Consider the following 22,921-nt stretch of genomic DNA (forward strand, 5'->3'; position numbering starts at 1 on the left):
GTGCGAGGTGGAGCAGGGCACCGGAACGAGCAGCCATGGGGCACCAATGAAAGGGGAGCGCGCAGCCATGGAGATGCTCGACCATGGAGCAAAAATCAAGCTCCTTGCTGCTTTGCTGTGGAGACCAGGGAGGAAGAAAAGGTGCGCCGGCTGCTCTCCTGTAGGGAGCGAGCGCCAGGGAGGAGGGCGCCATGGTGGCCGAGGGGAGGAGCTGAGCTCCCTGCGCTTGCTGCTCGCCGGAGGAAGAAGAACCGCTGGCTGTTGATGTCGTGAAGGAGAAGACAGGGAAGGAGAAGGTGGCGGCTAGGAGAATTAGAGGGGTGGGAGTGCAAAACAGCCAAGGACAAGGGAGAGGGATCCATATTTATAGAGAAACCCTAGGGTTAGGGTTTCAATTGGGCCAAATGGGCTAGAATGGGCTTGGCCCAAAGCACTCAAACGGGCTGCGCTAATTTATTTTCTGGAATAAAAATGTTCCTGTGGATTTCGTCTGTACGCAACAAAAAAAGAGCAAACTAGAGTTCGGACGAACGGACGATTGAGCGATTAATTCGGCCGAGAGTCTGATTTGAACTTTGCTCGGAAATAATTCCTCGCGCACTATTTTAGAAATAAATGTTTCTCTTCTGATCGGCTTTGGATTTTAGTCGGAGAAGGCGAATCGTGATATTTTAAAATTGCTGTCGATACGGGGTTTTGAATTCGGTTCGGACATGAGATATTTGGCTGAGTCGAGTAAGAATTAATTAGAGGACAACATATTGAGTATCCTGTCTGAGTGTACGGACTCGGATTAAAATAGTCGGACATCGATCGAGCATCGAGAAATTGGATTCGGGCACAGTTCAAATAACAGCCGTCGAGAGTTTGATTAAATGAGCTTCAGATGAGATCTATAATTCGAGAATGATTTTTGAGTTTGCATTCATGTCGAGATACAAAAGTTTTAACAGGCTCCAAATTTGGCCTTCTGGAGATCGAGTAAAATCAGAAATCGGTGAAACCTTCACAAGTAACTTGATAAATGGAGATAAACGTGATCGAGAAATAGAAAATTTCACCGAGCGTCCAAGATTAGGATAAATCTCCCGACATAATGCGAAATTGACACCTGGGGTGTCACAGTGAGTGGGATGATCAGGGACTCCCTGATTTAGGGGAGGGCCTAAGGTGATGGCTCAGCTGGTTTAGGTGTGAGCAGAAGGATTGTCCCCTCATATAAGGACCGGTTTGTCATCCTTCACTACCTGTACTCATGAAAAGTACAACCACTTGAGGCTGTGTGGGCAGTCACTTGATCTGAACTCATACGGTCCAACCCTAGGGTTATGAAGGCTGGGGAGCACCGGGAGGATAAGGAGGGGGAATGTTTTGTCCGGTTCGGACATGGCGGTGGCCTGACTCCTCCCGGTATAACCGTTAAGGTTAGGACGTGCGAGGAAGGAAAGAGATTCGGATTCGGATCTCATTGGCCATGAGATCGCAGAGTCGGACTAGTGGGTAAAGTGTACCCCTCTGCGCAGAGTTCAAACCTATTCGAATAGTCCGTGTCCACTGGAATGGACGATTCTAGCGTGGTATGACAATTAGTGTTTTACAACATCTGTGAACAGGGAAATATGTGTGTGTGAGTGTATCTCTGGAAAAGAAAATGGGGCCACGGGAGCGGGAAGCTCAGTGGTAGTTAAGTAGCATGTTATTTCTATTTCTTCGAGAAAACCCTAAACAATACTGCCTTTCTCTAAGAAAAAGAAGAGTGACTTCAACTCCACCATATGAAGCATGTATGATATAGGTCTCTTTCTCATTACGGGAGCGGGGTGGGCTTGCGGAATACCTAGTGTATTCACCCAGATTTATTTATGTTTTTCAGCAGCTGAAGACTTCTTTTCTGCTATGCTTGATTGAGGGGGGCTGTGTCTTCACCCAGTTCTGCCTGTGGCTTGGGCTAGTTTATCTTCTACTGCACTTGTATTTCTGGCTCTCTCGAGCTTGTACTCTGGTATTGTTATAACTTTTATTCGAACTCTGTACTATTTGAAGTAAGGAATGTGGTTACTAGCCTCCTGGGACTAGTAATTGTATCACATTTGAGTCCCAAAGGATCGGGGCGCTTCAGGTGGTATCAGAGCCCATAGGACTGGCCGTAGACCGCAGCCCTGACCTTAAAAGTTGCCTTAACAAGAAAACACCTCTTACCCTAAAAAAACCTTCTCTCCTTTCCCCGATATTAACAGACCCTTCTTTTCTCCTACCAGATGGAAGGCTCTTGGGTCATTAGAACATCCTACTGCTCAGAGGAGGAAGGATTCCCTCACGTCTTACGGAGTTGCGCGCTACGCATGGGGATCCACAAGAAGCCAGAATATGTCTGGAAAGAATACCAAGAAAACGGAGTTGAGAAGTGCTCTATGGCAGTCTACCTGGGAGAAAGCCGAAGTTACCCAAACCACCCTCCCTTCCAAGTCACCTTCATCGGGCACCGCTTCCCAGACACTTGCCAAAATGTTGCCCGAAAAGCCCTTAAACATCTATGCCAAAACTACAACAGAGAGGTCTTTGAAACCCCCCTTCGTTACTTCCCACCTAGCAACAAAAATACCCCCACCTGGAGGAAAAGACTTCAGGCCCTGTCAGGGAGAGATCCTACCGAGGATGACCCCACCATCGTTTACATGGCCGGATACCTCCACACTCTCGATAACCACTACGACGACCTTTCCTCCCACTACATCCACCTAAACTCCCGGGTGGAAAGCTTAGAGCAGCAGGTCAAGGAACTTAAAAAGGAGAAGGCGTCCCTCCAAGAGTGTCTCGATATAGCAGAAGGCGAGGAGGCCAACACTTGTGAAGCCTACCGAACCCTGAAGATGGATTATGATAAGAAGCTAAAGAAGCTTGCCCCCACGAAGAAAATCCAAAAGAAGACCAAGAGCCAAGGATGCCAGACTGAGCGGAAGAAGAAAGCCTCTCCAGCACCACCTCCCGCCAGGATAGAGAATTTGTCCGATGTCGAGGATATGTCCCTAGCTAGCCTTGATGACCTTCTCAAGGAATTTGGGGACACTTTAGAAAAAGAGTTCGAAAGTACCTCAGAGAGCGCTCGCGTGTAGTGCGACTTGTAGTAGCTGTATGCTTGTAATGAATTGGTGTAATGAATAAAATAACTTGGTTGAAAAAAATTTGACATATGCATAATAGTGACTCTCTCCCCCTGGCAGATGGCTTCGGATAAAACCACGCCTACCGCCTCTGGGATTGGAGCAGGGTTTCCCCTAAGAGCTGAAAGAGAAGCCGGTGGAGAAGGGAGTGAGACCCACCTCCCCGCACCTCCAGAACTACCCTTAGATTTAGCCCAGGTTCTAGCCAACCAAACCCGACTCATTGAGGTCCTCACTAGAAGTTTGGAGAATCAACGCCCAAATGGTGGAAGACCACAAGACAGGATGGGAGATTTCCTGAGGCTCAAGCCTCCCACATTCGTTGGATCTAGCAATCCCCTCGATGCTGATGATTGGCTGCGCACGATTTAAAGGAAGTTGGAAGCCATCGGATGCCCGGAGAATCATTGTGTTCAACTGGCTGCTCATCAACTTTCCGTAATGGCCTTAGCTTGGTGGGATACCTTCAACGCTGCCATCAGAGATGCTACCTAGACAGAGTTTGAAACTGCTTTCCGTGAGCACCATGTGCCCCAAGGGATCATTCAGCTCAAGGAAGACGAATTCCGAGAACTAACTCAAGATGGAAGATCAGTCAAAGAATACGTGCACAAATTCACAGAGTTGGCCCGCTACGCGCCGGATGACGTCAGCACCGAAGTCAAGAAGATGGCCCGCTTTTTGAAGGGGCTCAGACCAGAACTCAAGACCATCCTAGCCAGCCAAGATTTCCTCAGCTTCTCGCACCTCTCCAACAAAGCCATGCAAGTGGAAAGGGCAAGGGAAGAAGAAAAAGGTCACCTCAAGAGGAAATTCCAAGTCCTCCGAGCTCAGCAGCAAGACCGGCACCAGAGAACTCGATCCTTTGGGTTTCCACCCAAGGGACCAAGCTTCATTAGACCAGCTGGACCCACTCCGTCACATTTCAGTCAGCAGAGTCAGAGCTCCTTTCATGCCCCCTCGTTTGCAAGCAACCAACCACCAGCAAATGCGTGTTGGCACTGCAGAGACCCCAGTCACTTCAAGAACAACTGCCCCCAGTTGAAGGCAGCAGGGCCTGCTTACTCCAACTCGGTGAATGGCCCCAAGAATACCTCAGCACCTGCCCCCAAGGCGCCCTCCTCCATCAGCCAGCAGAACAAGACCCAGTATCAAGGAAGGGCACGAGTAAATCACGTCGATGCTCAGGAGGCTCAGCAAGCTCCGGGAGTAGTGCTCGGTGAGTTCCTTGTTGAATTTACCCCCGCTACTGTACTTTTTGATTCAGGAGCATCCCATTCTTTTATAGCCACTAGTTTTGTGGAAAAGCATGGCATCCCCTCTACCCCTCTAGAGATTCCCTTGGTCACCCAAACCCCAGGGTCAGATCTTCTATGCCAGCTCAAATGCTCCCAAGTCAGAATTCTTTTAAGTGGGGTAGTGTTTTTGGCAGACTTAGCCATCTTGCCATCACAAGGGATTGATGTGATCTTAGGAATGGATTGGTTGACCAAGCACAAAGGTATCATAAGTTGCACAAACAAGACAGTCCTTCTCACAGACCACCAAGGAAAGTCAGTCTCTTGTCAGGCTCAGCCACCCGCCAATGATCCAATGATGTTTAATTTAGCAACAAAAAGCATATCAGTGGTAGAAGAATTCATGGATGTATTCCCAGAAGAGTTGCCAGGAATGTCGCTAGAAAGAGAAGTAGAATTCTACATAGATCTGATTCCTGGTACGACGCCCATCACAAAGAGACCATACCACATGGCTCCTACCGAGTTAGCAGAATTAAAGCTCCAAATCGCAGATCTTCAACAAAAAGGGTACATCCGTCCCAGCTCATCCCCTTGGGGAGCACCAGTCCTTTTCGTCTCTAAGAAGGATGGAAGTATGAGGATGTGTATTGATTACTGATCTTTAAATGAAGTCACAATCAAAAACAAGTATCCACTCCCTTGGATCGACAACCTCTTCGATCAGCTTCAAGGGGCCAAATACTTCTCCAAGAAAGACCTAAGGTCTGGTTATCACCAGCTGAGAATCAAGGAATCAGATATTCAGAAGACTGCATTTGTCACCCGGTACGGACAGTATGAATTCACAGTGATGCCTTTCGGACTGACAAACGCACCCACCTTTTTCATGAACCTCATGAATAAGGTATTTATGGAAGAGCTGGATAAGTTTGTCGTAGTCTTCACTGACGACATCCTTATCTACTCCAAGAACCACGAAGACCATAAGTGTCACCTCCAGACCGTCCTCGGAAGACTGAGGGCACACCAACTTTATGCTAAGCTCAGCAAATGTGAATTCTGGTTAGAAAAGATAGCCTTCCTTGGGCATATCTTGACTGCAGAAGGAATAGAAGTAGACCCGTCCAAGGTGGAAGCAGTATCAAAATGGAGGCAGCCATCCAACGTCAGTGAAGTTCGAAGCTTTCTGGGAATGGCAGGATATTACCACCGCTTTATCAAGGGATTCTCCAGCATAGCAAGACCTATGACCGAGCTCCTCAAGAAAGACAATAAGTTTGTGTGGACCCCGAAGTGTGAGGAAAGCTTCCAGATCATAAAGGAGAAGCTCACGACCGCACCCGTTTTGACACTACTGGATATACACCAGGATTTCGTCGTCTTCTGTGATGCCTCAAGGCAAGGCTTAGGGTGTGTGCTGATGCAAAATGAGAAAGGCATTGTGTATGCATCGCGCCTACTCAAGCCGCATGAGCAGAATTATCCCACCCATGATTTGGAATTGGCAGCCATAGTGCATGCCCTGAAAATATGGAGGCACTACCTAATTGGGAACAAATATCACATCTTCACCGATCACAAGAGTCTGAGGTATATCTTCACTCAGCCAGGTCTCAACCTCCATCAGAGAAGATGGCTGGAACTGATCAAAGATTATGACCTTGGGATTCATTATCACCCCGGAAAGGCCAACGTGGTAGCAGACGCCCTCAGTCAAAAACCTTTTGGGATAAAGGGAACCAACTTTTTAGAAGATTGGAAGAAGGAATCAGCTCAACCGAATGCATGTTTGGGAAACAACGGCAGCCTAGAAGTCAAACCAATGCTAGAAGACATCATATGCAAAGCTCAACGCCTGGACTCGGAGACAGCAAGACTTATGGAAAAAGTTCGCAAGGAACAACTTCCGGACCTCAGGACAGATGAACAAGGAGTCCTTTGGTTCAAGAATTGTTTGTGTGTACCAAAAGGGGAGGCACGAGAAGTCCTGCTCGATGAAGCTCACAACTCAGCCTACTCCATCCACCCAGGAACCACCAAGATGTACCTAGACCTCAAAACCAGATACTGGTGGAGAGGGATGAAGAGAGAGATAGCATAGTATGTGGCCCGGTGTGACACTTGCCAATGAACGAAAGCCGAGCACCAGAAGCCTGCAGGCCTATTGCAACCCCTTCCAGTGCCTGAATGGAAGTGCGAGGAAATAGGCATGGATTTTGTAACCGGACTACCCCGGACGCAAAAAGGGAACGACTCTATCTGGGTAATAATAGACCATCTTACCAAGGTAGCTCACTTCATCCCAGTGAAAACTACCTTTGGAGGAGCCACCCTTGCCCGAATTTATCTTAAAGAGATAGTCAGACTCCATGGCATCCCAAGGAAGATAGTGTCAGACAGAGGAACCCAGTTCACCTCCAAATTTTGGATGAGCCTTCAGAAAGCTATGGGCACCAAGCTAGACTTCAGCACCGCCTATCACCCTCAGACAGATGGTCAGACAGAAAGGGTCAACAAGGTCCTTGAAGATTTATTAAGAGCCTGTGTGTTAACATTCGATAGAAGCTGGGAATCCAGTTTGCCTTATGCGGAGTTCTCGTATAACAACAGCCATCAGGCCAGTATCAAGATGTCACCGTTCGAAGCATTGTATGGACAAAAATGCCTGACCCCTCTCATGTGGTCCAACGTACGGGAAAAGGCACTGGAAGGGCCTGCCTTTGTTAAAGAGGCTGAGGAGAAAGTTGCCCTGATCCGCAGAAGATTACTTGAAGCTCAGAGTCGGCAGAAGAGTTATGCGGACAACAGGCGGAGAGAACTCAGATTTGAGAAAGGAGACTTTGTCTACCTCAAGGTCTCCCTGATGCATGGTGTCAGAAGGTTCCAAGTGAAAAGAAAGCTAGCACCGCGATTCGTCGGCCCCTATCCCATCATTGGCAGAGTGGGACCTGCAGCGTACCGTCTTGAATTACCAGAATCCATGTCTGATATCAACAATGTGTTTCACGTGTCCCAGCTCTGCAAATGCCTGCAAGTACCAGAAAGTCACATCGAAGAAGAGGCAATACAGATTCAGAAAGATCTTCAGTACCGTGAGAAGCCAATAAAGATTCTTGACTCAGCAGTCCAGAAGACCCGCAACTCAGAAGTGAGACTCTGTAAAGTTCAGTGGACTAGAGAAGGGGAAGAGGAAGCTACCTCGGAGAGTGAGGACTCTTTGAGGAGGGAATACCCTTATCTTTTCTCAAATCCAGTCTAAATCTCGAGGGCGAGATTCCTTTAAGTGGGGTAGGTTTATAACATCCCAAAATTTCAACCCAAGGTTTGGAACCCTAATCTCCTAACCTCCCCTTATTTTTATCTGTCCCTAAACTCCACCCCTTAGGTCATCTCATCATATGCATACACTTTGATTGCTAGAAGCACCTCACATAGATTATTTTTAGCACCTAAGATTATTTAGCTAATTGTTGTTCAAAAGAAAAGGAGATAAAAAGGAATAGAAATAGAAAATATAAATGAGAAATAGAAAATAGAAAAAGAAAAAGGAAAACCCCCTCGGCTGGGTCGTTTCCGGCCCAAGCCACTTCCCCCCCCCCTCTCGCGCGCCTGCTCCTCCTCTCTCCCTCCCGCGACCCAAGCAACCCAGCATCGCGCGCCCGCGCCTGACACCCCGGGCCCGCCCGTCAGCGGCCGGCTCCCCTCTCCCTCTCGCGTCGCTCTTCCGCTGGCAGCCCGAGCCCGCTCGTCAGACCCCTCGTCCCGCCCATGTCTTCACCGGCGCGTTCGCCGCCGACCACCGCCCGCCCTGTCTCCTTGCCATTAACGCGTTCACCAGCTCGGTTGGTACCATGCGCCCCGTTCACTGTGCCCGAGCCGTCTCTTCACCCCCCCGCCTACCCGAGCCGTCCCGTCGCCAGTTTGCGCCATCACCACCATCATGGCGAGCTCGTCAGCGCTTGCCGCCCCTCCTCCTTTCCCTCTCCCCAGGAGCCTATAAAAAGGACCGCCCGAGCTCCGCCTTCCCCACACCAGCCTCAGCTACCTCCCCCCTCCCCTTCCTCGAGCTCGATTGAGCCAGCGCCGCCGCGCCCTCCCTTCGCTCCGGTAAGCTCCCCTTCCACCCTCTGGTAGCCTAGCACTCAATTGGGTAGGCTCTCAAGGTTCACCACCCCTTCATGATCATGCCGCACCCTTTTCCACCTCCTATTGCGCTTGACTGCCTCGCCGGCGACTTCACCGCCGCGAGCACCCGCCAATGCGCCGTGGACCGGCCACCCCAAGCCTCCACCGGTCAAATTGACCCCATCTTCGTGACCCCTTACCCCCGCCCGTGCCTTGCCACCACTCCCCCGTCGCAAAACCGGACCCCCGGCGGAGAACCGCCGCGGGATTTCACTGGCGGTCGAACCCCGGCCGGCTCCCTCTCCCCCATCACCGTTCCGCGCCGTCAGCCCCCCTTTCCTCTGGCATGTGGGCCCGCACCACGACACCGTCCCCACGCCGTCTCCCCCGCTGGCGGGCCGAGTGGGCCGCCTGCCCACGCGGCCGCGTGCGCGCTCGCGCTCGGCTGGGCCAAAAACTCCCCCCGGCCCAGCTAGCTGAGAAACCCTTTCTCTTTCTCCTTTTCCCATTTCCTTTTCCTATTTTCACATATATATATTTATATGCTAATATTTTATGCACCAAAAATAGTTTAAATAAATTATAGGGCACAAAATTAATAAGGTTTAATAATTGGCACACCCCACTAAGTCACTATGATTGATATATTGTTCCTTATCTATGTTTGTTAGCGGAAGAGGTGTCTGATCCTCCAGAATTTATAGCTCTGGAAGAAGGGCAGGAACCCGACCCCTCCGAGATAAATCTTTTGTGCCAGGAAAGCTTCGACGAAGGCAAGTCCATCCTTCCCTTGATGCATAATTTACCTATTCTCTCTACCACTACCTAAGCCGGGATTAAGGGATGGAATTAATTGCATGGTGAGCAGAGAGATAGCCCACATTAACTAACATCTTTTGATCACAAGATATGGGATGGGAAAAAGGGGCAGTGGTTTTAACCAAACAATGTTTTCAAAAAGTGTGCGATGAAGGTGAAAGGGAAATAGGCTTACACCTTTTCCTAAATTAATTTTGGTGGTTGAATTGCCCAACACAAATAATTGGACTAACTAGTTTGCTCTAGTCTATAAGTTTTACAGGTGCCAAAGGTTCACAACAAGCCAATAAAAAGACCAAAGATGAGTTCAAATAAAGAGAGCAAAAGACAATCCAAAGGCACCCTGGTCTGGCGCACCGGACTGTCCAGTGTGCCACCGGATAGTGTCCGGTGCACCAGGGAACTCGAAGCTGAACTCTTCACCTTCGGGAAAATAGGAGGCCACTTCGCTATAATTCACCGGACTGTCCGGTGAAGCACCGGACAGTGTCCGATGTCACACCAGACTGTCCGGTGTGCCAGCGGAGCAACGGCTACTTCGCACCAACGGTCGACTGCAATCGCATTAAATGCGCTATAGTGCGCGGCAGACGCAGAGTCAGAGCACGCGCGGGAGGCGCACCGGACAGTCTACAGGACCTGTCCGGTGCACCACCGGATAGCCCAGAGGCCCCACCAGTCAGAGCTCCAACGGTCAGAACCCAACGACCGACTGACGTGGCTGGCGCACCGGACTGTCCGGTGCGCCATGCGACAGCAGCCTTCCAACGACCACTTTTGGTGGTTGGGGCTATAAATACCCCAACCACCCCACATTCAATGGCATCCAAGTTTTCCACCTTCAACACATTACAAGAGCTATAGCATTCAATTCTAGACACAACCAAAGAGATCAAATCCTCTCCCAAGTCCAGAATCACTCCAAATCAAATAGTGACTAGAGAGAGCGACATTTGTGTTCATTTGAGCTCTTGCGCTTGGATTGCTTCTTTTCTTTCTCATTCTTTCTTGTGATCAAACTCAATTGTAACCGAGGCAAGAGACACCAATTGTGTGGTGGTCCTTGCGGGAACTTTGTGTTCCGTTTGATTGAGAAGAGAAGCTCACTCGGTCTAAGTGACCGTTTGAGAGAGGGAAAGGGTTGAAAGAGACCCTGTCTTTGTGACCACCTCAACAGGGAGTAGGTTTGCAAGAACCGAACCTCGGTAAAACAAATCATCGTGTCTCACTCTTTATTTGCCCGCGATTTGTTTTTCACCCTCTCTCTCGGACTTATTTATATTTCTAACGCTAACCCGGCTTGTAGTTGTGCTTAAGTTTATAAATTTCAGATTCGCCCTATTCACCCCCCTCTAGGCGACTTTCAGAAGGGTATTCACCCTCATCACCTGGTGAGTGGGATGATCAGGGACTCCCTGGTTTAGGGGAGGGCCCAAGTCCTCGTACCCAGCAAAGCCTCATCGAAGACCCCGGATCACCCTCGCCGGACTTCGGTCACCCGCCGCCACGCGTGAACCAAGCTAACCAGTAAGCCATTTTCCAATTCCTCGCACCCACGTCTTCCCTAGCATCCAGTGAAGCTCTCTGACCCGTTCAATTGGACTATCGCGCCGTGAGCAGGCCAGATTCCTCGCCGCCGACGAGCTCCCCTGCCTGCGCACGTGGACCGACCTACTCCGACCACCACCGTCGATGATCCGCACCTCGACGTGATCGCTAGAGACCCCTGGACCTCGCCCGACCCTTCACCGGAGCAACTCGCCGCTGGTAAGCCCCTCCGCCCTTTTCTTCCGTCGCGGTCACTGTTCCATTAGGGGGAAGGATCGTGGGTTCGATTTATTAGAAACCTAGGGGGTTTTCTGCAGAGTCATAGACTCAGGTGAATAGTAAACCGAGGACCTGTCTGTAATACACTTAGAACCTTTCTGATAGTCGCCTAGAGGGGGGGTGAATAGGGCGAAACTGAAATTTACAAATATAAACACAACTACAAGTCGGGTTAGCGTTAGAAATATAAATGAGTCCGCGAGAGAGACGCAAAACAAATCCCAAGCGAATAAGCAAGTGAGACACGGAGATTTGTTTTACCGAGGTTCGGTTCTTGCAAACCTACTCCCCGTTGAGGAGGCCACAAAGGCCGGGTCTCTTTCAACCCTTCCCTCTCTCAAACGGTCCCTCGGACCGAGTGAGCTTTTCTTCTTCTCAATCAAACGGGAACAAAACTTCCCCGCAAGGGCCACCACACAATTGGTGCCTCTTGCCTTGGTTACAATTGAGTTTTGATCACAAGAACAAGTGAGAAAGAAAGAAAGCGATCCAAGCGCAAGAGCTCAAAAGAACACGACAAATCTCTCTCGTTAGTCACTAAAGGCTTGAGTGGAGTTGGAGAGGATTTGATCTCTTTGGTGTGTCTAGAATTGAATGCTAGAGCTCTTGTAGTAGTTGAGAGGTGGAAAACTTGGATGCAATGAATGGTGGGGTGGTTGGGGTATTTATAGCCCCAACCACCAAATGTGGCCGTTGGGAGGCTGTCTGTTCGATGGCGCACCGGACAGTCCGGTGCCCCCTGCCACGTCATCACTGCCGTTGGATTCTGACCGTTGGAGCTTCTGACTTGTGGGCCCGCCAGGGTGTCCGGTGCACACCGGACATGCACTGTTCCTTGTCCGGTGTGCCAGTATGGGCGCGCCTGACCTCTGCGCGCGCAGAGCGCGCATTAAATGCGCGGCAGAGAGCCGTTGGCGCGGAGATAGCCGTTGCTCCGGAGTCGCACCGGACAGTCCGGTGCACACCGGACAGTCCGGTGAATTTTAGCGGACTAGCCGTTGGCGTTTCCCGAAGCTGGCGAGTTCCTGAGGCCGCTCCTCCTTGGCGCACCGGACACTGTCCGGTGTACACCGGACAGTCCGGTGAATTATAGCGCGAGTGCCTCTGGAAATTCCCGAAGGTGGCGAGTTTGAGCTGGAGTCCTCTGGTGCACCGGACACTGTCCGGTGTACACCGGACAGTCCGGTGCTCTCAGACCAGAGGGCCTTCGGTTCCCACTTTGCTCCTTTGTTGAATCCAAAACTTGATCTTTTTATTGGCTGAGTGTGAACCTTTTACACCTGTGTAATCTATACACTTGGGCAAACTTAGTTAGTCCAATTATTTGTGTTAGGCAATTCAACCACCAAAATTAATTAGGGACTAGGTGTAAGCCTAATTCCCTTTCAATCTCCCCCTTTTTGGTGATTGATGCCAACACAAACCAAAGCAAATATAGAAGTGCATAATTGAACTAGTTTGCATAATGTAGGTGTAAAGGTTGCTTGGAATTGACCCAATATAGATACTTACAAGATATGCATGGATTGTTTCTTTCTTATATAACATTTTGGACCACGCTTGCACCACGAGTTTTGTTTTTGCAAACTCTTTTGTAAATCCTTTTCAAAGTTCTTTTGCAAATAGTCAAAGGTGAATGAATAAGATTTTGCAAAGCATTTTCAGGATTTGAAATTTTCTCCCCCTATTTCAAATGCTTCTCCTTTGACTAAACAAAACTCCCCCTAAATGAGATCCTCCTCTTAGTGTTCAAGAGGGTTTTGATATGTCCTTTTTGAAATACTACTTTCTCTCCCTTTTGAACATAATAGGAAAACCAATTGATAAATATTCAACACTAAGTTTTGAAATTTGGTGGTGGTGCGGTCCTTTTGCTTTGGGGGCTCATTTCTCCCCCTTTTTGGCATGAATCGCCAAAAACGGAATGATTAGAGCCCTCGAAGTGCTATCTTCCCCTTTGGTCATAAATAAATGAGTTAAGATTATACCAAAGACGAAGTCCGGTCCTTTTGCCTTGGGCTCTTACTTTCTCTCCCAAAGACAAAGACCTCTTCTTTGATGCTTTTCTCCCCCTTGAATGGAGAGTGGCTTGGAGCGTCGGCGAAGCATGAGTTACGGAGTGGAAGCCTTTGTCTTTGACGAAGACTCCAATTCCCTTTCAATATACCTATGACTTGGTTTGAGATAGACTTGAAGACATGTTAGTCATAGCATATAAAAGAGATATGATCAAAGGTATATAAATGAGCTATGTGTGCAATCTAGCAAAAGAAATTGCGTGAATCAAGAATATTGAGCTCATGCCTAAGTTTGGTAAAAGTTTGTTCGTCAAGAGGCTTGGTAAAGATATCGGCTAATTGATCTTTAGTGTTAATATAAGAAATCTCGATATCTCCCTTTTGTTGGTGATCTCTAAGAAAGTGATACCGAATGGCTATGTGCTTAGTGCGGCTATGCTCGACGGGATTGTCGGCCATTTTGATTGCACTCTCATTATCACATAGCAAAGGGACTTTGGTTAATTTGTAACCGTAGTCCCGCAGGGTTTGCCTCATCCAAAGCAATTGCGCGCAACAATGGCCTGCGGCAATGTACTCGGCTTCGGCGGTAGAAAGAGCAACCGAATTTTGCTTCTTTGAAACCCAAGACACCAAGGATCTTCCCAAGAATTGGCAAGTCCCCGATGTGCTCTTCCTATTGATTTTGCACCCCGCCCAATCGGCATCCGAATAACCAATCAAATCAAATGTGGATCCCCGAGGGTACCAAAGCCCAAACTTAGGAGTATAAGCCAAATATCTCAAGATTCGTTTTACGGCCGTAAGGTGGGATTCCTTAGGGTCGGATTGGAATCTTGCACACATGCAAACGGAAAGCATAATATCCGGTCGAGATGCACATAAATAGAGTAAAGAGCCTATCATCGACCGGTATACCTTTTGATCCACGGACTTACCTCCCGTGTCGAGGTCGAGATGCCCATTAGTTCCCATGGGTGTCTTGATGGGTTTCGCATCCTTCATTCCAAACTTGCTTAGGATATCTTGAGTGTACTTCGTTTGGCTAATGAAGGTGCCCTCTTGGAGTTGTTTCACTTGAAATCCTAGGAAATACTTCAACTCCCCCATCATAGACATCTCGAATTTCTGTGTCATGATCCTACTAAATTCTTCACATGTAGACTCGTTAGTAGACCCAAATATAATATCATCAACATAAATTTGGCATACAAACAGGTCATTTTCAAGAGTTTTAGTAAAGAGTGTAGGATCTGCCTTTCTGACTTTGAATCCATTTGCAATAAGAAAATCTCTAAGGCATTCATACCATGCTCTTGGGGCTTGCTTGAGCCCATAAAGCGCCTTAGAGAGCTTATAGACATGGTTAGGATACTCACTGTCTTCAAAGCCGGGAGGTTGCTCAACATAGACCTCTTCCTTGATTGGTCCATTGAGGAAGGCACTTTTCACGTCCATTTGATAAAGCTTAAAGCCATGGTAAGTAGCATAGGCCAATAATATGCGAATTGACTCAAGCCTAGCTACGGGTGCATAGGTTTCACCGAAATCCAAACCTTCGACTTGGGAGTATCCTTTGGCCACAAGTCGAGCTTTGTTCCTTGTCACCACACCATGCTCATCTTGCTTGTTGCGGAAGACCCATTTGGTTCCTACAACATATTGATTAGGACGTGGAACTAAATGCCATACCTCATTCCTAGTGAAGTTGTTGAGCTCCTCTTGCATCGCCACCACCCAATCCGAATCTTGAAGTGCTTCCTCTACCCTGTGTGGCTCAATAGAGGAAACAAAAGAGTAATGTTCACAAAAATGAGCGACCCGAGATCTAGTAGTTACCCCCTTATGAATGTCGCCGAGGATGGTGTCGACGGGGTGATCTCGTTGGGTTGCTTGGTGGACTCTTGGGTGTGGCGGCCTTTGTTCCTCATCCTCCTTGTCTTCCTCATTTGCATCTCCCCCTTGATCAATGCTATCATCTTGAGGTGGCTCATTTGCTTGATCTTCTATTTCATCAACTTGAGCTTCATCCTCATTTTGAGTTGGTGGAGATGCTTGCGTGGAGGAGGAAGGTTGATCTTGTGCATTTGGAGGCTCTTCGGATTCCTTAGGACACACATCCCCAATGGACATGTTCCTTAGCGCGATGCATGGAGCCTCTTCTTCACCTGTTTCATCAAGATCAACTTGCTCTACTTGAGAGCCATTAGTCTCATCAAACACAACGTCACATGAGACTTCAACTAGTCCCGAGGACTTGTTAAAGACTCTATATGCCCTTGTGTTTGAGTCATAACCAAGTAAAAAGCCTTCTACAGTCTTAGGAGCAAATTTAGATTTTCTACCTCTTTTAACAAGAATAAAACATTTGCTACCAAAGACTCTAAAATATGAAATGTTGGGCTTTTTACCGGTTAGGAGTTCGTATGATGTCTTCTTGAGGATTCGGTGTAGATACAACCGGTTGATGGCGTAGCAAGCGGTATTGACCGCCTCGGCCCAAAACCGATCCGAAGTCTTGTACTCATCAAGCATGGTTCTTGCCATATCCAATAGAGTTCGATTCTTCCTCTCTACTACACCATTTTGTTGTGGAGTGTAGGGAGAAGAGAACTCATGCTTGATGCCCTCCTCCTCAAGAAAGCCTTCGATTTGAGAGTTCTTGAACTCCGTCCCGTTGTCGCTTCTAATTTTCTTAATCCTTAAGCTGAACTCATTTTGAGCCCGTCTCAAGAATCCCTTTAAGGTCTCTTGGGTTTGAGATTTTTCCTGTAAAAAGAATACCCAAGTGAAGCGAGAATAATCATCCACAATAACTAGACAGTACTTACTCCCGCCGATGCTTATGTAAGCGATCGGGTCGAATAGATCCATGTGTAGGAGCTCCAGTGGCCTGTCGGTCGTTATAATGTTCTTATGCAGATGATGAGTGCCAACTTGCTTCCCTGCTTGGCATGCGCTACAAATCCTGTCTTTCTCAAAATGAATATTTGTTAATCCTAAAATGTGTTCTCCCTTTAGAAGCTTGTGAAGATTCTTCATCCCAACATGGGCTAGTCGGCGGTGCCAGAGCCAACCCATGTTAGTCTTAGCAATTAAGCATGTGTCGAGTTCAGCTCTATCAAAATCTACTAAGTATAGCTGACCCTCTAACACACCCTTAAATGCTATTGAATCATCACTTCTTCTAAAGACAGTGACACCAATATCGGTAAAAAGACAGTTGTAGCCCATTTGACATAATTGAGATACAGAAAGCAAATTGTAATCTAAAGAATCTACAAGAAAAACATTGGAAATAGAATGGTCAGGAGATATAGCAATTTTACCCAAACCTTTGACCAAACCTTGATTTCCATCCCCGAATGTGATCGCTCTTTGGGGATCTTGGTTTTTCTCATATGAGGAGAACATCTTTTTCTCCCCAGTCATGTGGTTCGTGCACCCGCTGTCGAGTATCCAACTTGAGCCCCCGGATGCATAAACCTGCAAAACAGGTTTAGTTCTTGACTTTAGGTACCCAAATGGTTTTGGGTCCTTTGGCATTAGACACAAGAACTTTGGGTACCCAAACACAGGTTTTTGACCCCTTGTGCTTGCCCCCAACATATTTGGCAACTACCTTGCCGGATTTGTTAGTTAAAACATAAGATGCATCAAAAGTCCTAAATGAAATGCTATGTTCACTTGATGCATTAGGAATTTTCTTAGGCAACTTAGCACGGGTTGGTTGCCTAGAACTAGATGTCTCACCCTTATACATAAAAGCATGATTGGGGCCAGAGTGAGACTTCCTATAATGAATTCTCCTAATTTTGCTCTCAGGATAACCGACAGGGTATAAAATGTAACCCTCGTTATCCTGAGGCATGGGAGCCTTGCCCTTAACAAAGTTGGACAATCTTTTAGGAGGGGCATTAAGTTTGACATTGTCTCCCCTTTGGAAGCCAATGCCATCCTTGATGCCTGAGCGTCTCCCATTATAAAGCATGCTACGAGCAAATTTAAATTTTTCATTTTCTAAGTTGTGCTCGGTAATTTTAGCATCTAGTTTTGCTATGTGATCATTTTGTTGTTTAATTAGAGTCATATGATCATGAATAGCATTAATATCAACATCTCTACATCTAGTACAAATAGATACATGCTCAACAGTAGATGTAGAGAGTTTGCAAGAATTAAGTTCAACAATCTTAGCATGAAGAATATCATTTTTATCTCTAAGATTGGAAATGGTAGTATTGCAAACCTCTAGTTCTTTAGCCTTAGCAATTAAATTTTCATTTTCTACCTTAAGGCTAGCAAGAGAAATGTTTAATTCTTCAATCCTAGCAAGCAAATCATCATTATTATCTCTAGGATTGGGAATTGAAACATTACAAACATGAGAGTCAACCTTAGCATTTAAACTAGTATTTTCATTCCTAAGGTTGTCAATCATCTCACGGCAAGTGCTTAGCTCACTAGATAACTTTTCACATTTCTCAATTTCAAGAGCATAAGCCTTTTTAACCTTAACATGCTTCTTATTTTCCTTAATGAGGAGGTCCTCTTGGGAATCCAAAAGGTCATCCTTTTCATGAATAGCACTAACCAATTCATTTAATTTCTCCTTTTGAGCTATGTTAAGGTTGGCAAAAAGGGAACACAAATTATCCTCCTCATCACTAGCATTATCATCACTAGAAGACTCATATTTAGTGGAGGAGTTAGATTTAACCTTCTTCCGTTTGCCGTCCTTTGCCATGAGGCACTTGTGGCCGACGTTGGTGAAGAGAAGTCCCTTGGTGACGGCGATGTTGGCGGCGTCCTCGTCGTCGGAGGAGTCGCTTGAGCTTTCGTCGGAATCCCATTCCCGACAAACATGGGCATCGCCGCCCTTCTTCTTGTAGTACCTTTTCTTCTCCTTTCTTCTCCCCTTCTTGTCGTCGCCTCGGTCACTGTCACTTGATATAGGACATTTAGCAATAAAATGACCGGGCTTACCACATTTGTAGCAAACCTTCTTGGAGCGGGACTTGTAGTCTTTCCCCCTCCTTTGTTTGAGGATTTGGCGGAAACTCTTGATGACGAGCGCCATCTCCTCATTGTCAAGCTTGGAGGCGTCGATTGGTTGTCTACTTGGTGTAGACTCCTCCTTCTTTTCTTCCGTCGCCTTGAATGCGACGGGTTGAGCTTCGGATGTAGATGGATCATCAAGCTCGTTGATCTTCCTCGAGCCTTCGATCATGCACTCAAAACTTACAAAATGCCCGATTACTTCCTCGGGGGTCATTTTAGTATATCTAGGATTACCACGAATTAATTGAACTTGAGTGGGGTTAAGGAAAATGAGAGATCTTAGAATAACCTTAACCATTTCGTGGTCGTCCCACTTTATGCTCCCGAGGTTGCGCACTTGGTTCACCAAGGTCTTGAGCCGGTTGTACATGTGTTGTGGCTCCTCCCCTTTGCGAAGCCGGAATCGACCGAGCTCCCCCTCGATCGTTTCCCGCTTGGTGATCTTGGTGAGCTCGTCTCCCTCGTGCGCGGTTTTGAGCACATCCCAAACCTCCTTGGCGCTTTTCAACCCTTGCACTTTGTTATACTCCTCTCTACTTAAAGAGGCGAGGAGTATCGTTGTCGCTTGAGAGTTGAAGTGCTCGATTTGGGCCACCTCATCCTCATCATAATCCTTATCCCCTACGGATGGTACCTGTGCACCAAACTCAACAACATCCCATATACTTTTGTGGAGTGAGGTTAGATGAAATCGCATTAAATCACTCCACCTAGCATAATCTTCACCATCAAAAGTTGGTGGTTTGCCTAATGGGACGGAAAGTAAAGGTGCATGTTTAGAAATGCGAGGATAATGTAGGGGGATCTTACTAAACTTCTTACGCTCTTGGCGTTTAGAAGTTACGGAGGGCGCGTCGGAGCCGGAGGTCGATGTTGATGAAGTGTCGGTCTCGTAGTAGACCACTTTCCTCATCCTCTTTGGCTTGTCCTCACTCCGATGCGGCTTGTGGGAGGAAGATTTTTCCTTCTTCTCTTTGTGGTAAGAAGAAGATTTCTTCTCCTTCCCTTTGTTGGAGGAGCTCTTCTTCTTTTCCCTCCGTTTGGTGCGGGACTCTTCCGATGAAGTGCTCCCGTTGCTTGTAGTGGGCTTTTCGCCGGTCTCCATCTCCTTCTTGGCGTGATCTCCCGACATCACTTCGAGCGGTTAGGCTCTAATGAAGCACCGGGCTCTGATACCAATTGATAGTCGCCTAGAGAGGGGGGGTGAATAGGGCGAAACTGAAATTTACAAATATAAACACAACTACAAGCCGGGTTAGCGTTAGAAATATAAATGAGTCCGCGAGAGAGACGCAAAACAAATCCCAAGCGAATAAGCAAGTGAGACACGGAGATTTGTTTTACCGAGGTTCGGTTCTTGCAAACCTACTCCCCGTTGAGGAGGCCACAAAGGCCGGGTCTCTTTCAACCCTTCCCTCTCTCAAACGGTCCCTCGGACCGAGTGAGCTTTTCTTCTTCTCAATCAAACGGGAACAAAACTTCCCCGCAAGGGCCACCACACAATTGGTGCCTCTTGCCTTGGTTACAATTGAGTTTTGATCACAAGAACAAGTGAGAAAGAAAGAAAGCGATCCAAGCGCAAGAGCTCAAAAGAACACGACAAATCTCTCTCGTTAGTCACTAAAGGCTTGAGTGGAGTTGGAGAGGACTTGATCTCTTTGGTGTGTCTAGAATTGAATGCTAGAGCTCTTGTAGTAGTTGAGAGGTGGAAAACTTGGATGCAATGAATGGTGGGGTGGTTGGGGTATTTATAGCCCCAACCACCAAATGTGGCCGTTGGGAGGCTGTCTGTTCGATGGCGCACCGGACAGTCCGGTGCACACCGGACAGTCTGGTGCCCCCTGCCACGTCATCACTGCCGTTGGATTCTGACCGTTGGAGCTTCTGACTTGTGGGCCCGCCAGGGTGTCCGGTGCACACCAGACATGCACTGTTCCTTGTCCGGTGTGCCAGTATGGGCGCGCCTGACCTCTGCGTGCGCAGAGCGCGCATTAAATGCGCGGCAGAGAGCCGTTGGCGCGGAGATAGCCGTTGCTCCGGAGTCGCACCGGACAGTCCGGTGCACACCGGACAGTCCGGTGAATTTTAGAGGACTAGCCGTTGGCGTTTCCCGAAGCTGGCGAGTTCCTGAGGCCGCTCCTCCTTGGCGCACCGGACACTGTCCGGTGTACACCGGACAGTCCGGTGAATTATAGCGCGAGTGCCTCTGGAAATTCCCGAAGGTGGCGAGTTTGAGCTGGAGTCCTCTGGTGCACCGGACACTGTCCGGTGTACACCGGACAGTCCGGTGCTCTCAGACCAGAGGGCCTTCGGTTCCCACTTTGCTCCTTTGTTGAATCCAAAACTTGATCTTTTTATTGGCTGAGTGTGAACCTTTTATACCTGTGTAATCTATACACTTGGGCAAACTTAGTTAGTCCAATTATTTGTGTTAGGCAATTCAACCACCAAAATTAATTAGGGACTAGGTGTAAGCCTAATTCCCTTTCACTTTCGCCAGAGACCCAGATGCAAAACCATTTTCCTTTAAACCATTTCTGTTTATTCTTTTTAAATTAAGCAGAGAACTTAGGAAATTTGTATCTTGAGAAATGTTCAACCAAGTTTAGTCAAACCAATTTTATTGGATTCAAAATATTATGAACTATCAAATAAAAATACTGAACCATGTGCTTTCTGTTTTAAATTTTAGAGTTTGAAATTAAATAAGGAAACTGCCCAAACCTTATTAAAATGAAGAAAAATAGTTATGCTTCTGTGCTGAACTTAAGAAAATTTGTAGAAGTCCAAACCCAACTTAAGCAGTGTTTAAAAATATTAAGCACCCGAGTATTACAGATTTAAACAGGGTTATCTATTAAAGGCCATAATTGCCCAAAACTTAGGAAAATGAGAAAGGAACTAGAAAATAATGAACAGTGAATGAAATTTTTTTCCTAGTCCACTTAAGTAATGAAGAACTTAGGAAAAATAAAAGGAACCCTAGTCCAGAACAAATTCAAGGTGAAATGTTTTATTAGGCACTAATAAAACTAGAAAGGTCATTATTAAAAATATAAGAACAATTTCAAAATTGGTAAGAAAACTTCAGTAGACTCCTAACCACTAGGACACCACTACAAAAATGATAAAAACCTCAGCCCATCATCTTAAGTGAGTTGAACAAATAAAACTTGATATTGAGCCATATTCCAATTAAATCATAAGTAAGCAAAAAGATGTGCAACAATGGGCAAATAAATTTTTACCAGATTATTAATGAAGTAGGTCACCAGAGAAAAATGCAAAAACCTATTCAAAACTACAAAATAACACCCATTACCCCTACTTCATGAAAAAGACCATTTAATTCAAGAAATTCCTACCACCCTTCCCTTAAGCAAAAAGTTACCAAATTCTAGAATGATTGCTCCTACGTAAAGAAGAAGATAGGAAAAATTAGAAATCTGTTGTTTGATATTTTTCAAGTATAGTGGTAGTAGAAAGCACCCCTTTGGCTAGAAACTTTAGAAAATCATAGTAAAATAACTAATAAGTATTAGTGGCTGAAAATCTGTACAAAACCATGTTATTACATCTAGATGGCAGCAAAAATAAGTCTTAGAGAATAACCCACTGTTAAAGGAAGTTGTAGTTCAAAACATCCCCTTTGTCCTAACATTTGATAATTTTGTACAGAGAGAACCCCTCACTTTGTAAACCCCGAATTTTAAGACAGAGAATTATACACCAGTGAGAAGCCACTGTAATTTTTGCAGAATTTTTGAAAATTTATTAAGCTATCTTGTAGTTCAAACCCACCTTAAAGGCATAAAGGAAAAAGGAAAAGAAGAGATAAATTAGAAGGAATAATGAATCTCACCCCAATGAATTCAGCTTGAAATCTTAATAAACTTTCACTAAGGCATTAAAAGGAAATCAGTGGAAGACTAAAATAAACTTACCAATTAGCTTAACCAAACTTGACCCTAAATTGCTAAGTGTACCACAAAAATATCTAATAGTAAGATTAAGCTCTACCTTATTAATTTGATCATCCACCATCAAATTTTAATTGCTAAATTGCATATCATGCCATGCATATATCTTACTCAGTGCATTCAATAGATTGCAATCTCGCTGACGGAGAGTACGTGCTCATCCATGAGCAAGGAGCTGTCCACGAGGAAGACCAGGAGCAAGCTCCCGAGACTGCCATCGAGGATCTCCCCGCAGCCCCAACATTTGAAGGCAAGCCCCAGTTTTATGCATAACCAAGTTATATATTGTCGGCATTTCGACCCCGGGGGGGGGGGGGTCCCTGGACCGACGAGTAAATTGTCGCTGCGTGTCCCAGCCCAGATGGGTCGGCGCGAGACGGAACACAAAGGGGGGGGGGGCAGCAAGGGGAAACCACGGCCTTCGTGTTGTTCTGCGCCCAGGGCGGATGCGCTTGCAGTAGGGGGTTACAAGCGTTCGCGTGGGAGAGAGAGAGAGGGAGCCTTGCGCGTCGGCCCGTTCTCCCGCGCGACCACCCTCTCCTACGAGAGCCCTGGGCCTTACTTTTATAGACGTAAGGAGAGGGCCTAGGTGTACATTGGGGGGTGTAGCAATGTGCTAACGTGTCTAGCAGAGATGAGCCAGAGCCCTAAGTACATGTCGTCGTGGCTGTCGAAGAGGTTTTGGCGCC

The sequence above is a fragment of the Zea mays genome, chromosome 4, assembly GCF_902167145.1.
Source record: "Zea mays cultivar B73 chromosome 4, Zm-B73-REFERENCE-NAM-5.0, whole genome shotgun sequence".
Taxonomy (NCBI): Eukaryota; Viridiplantae; Streptophyta; class Magnoliopsida; order Poales; family Poaceae; genus Zea; species Zea mays.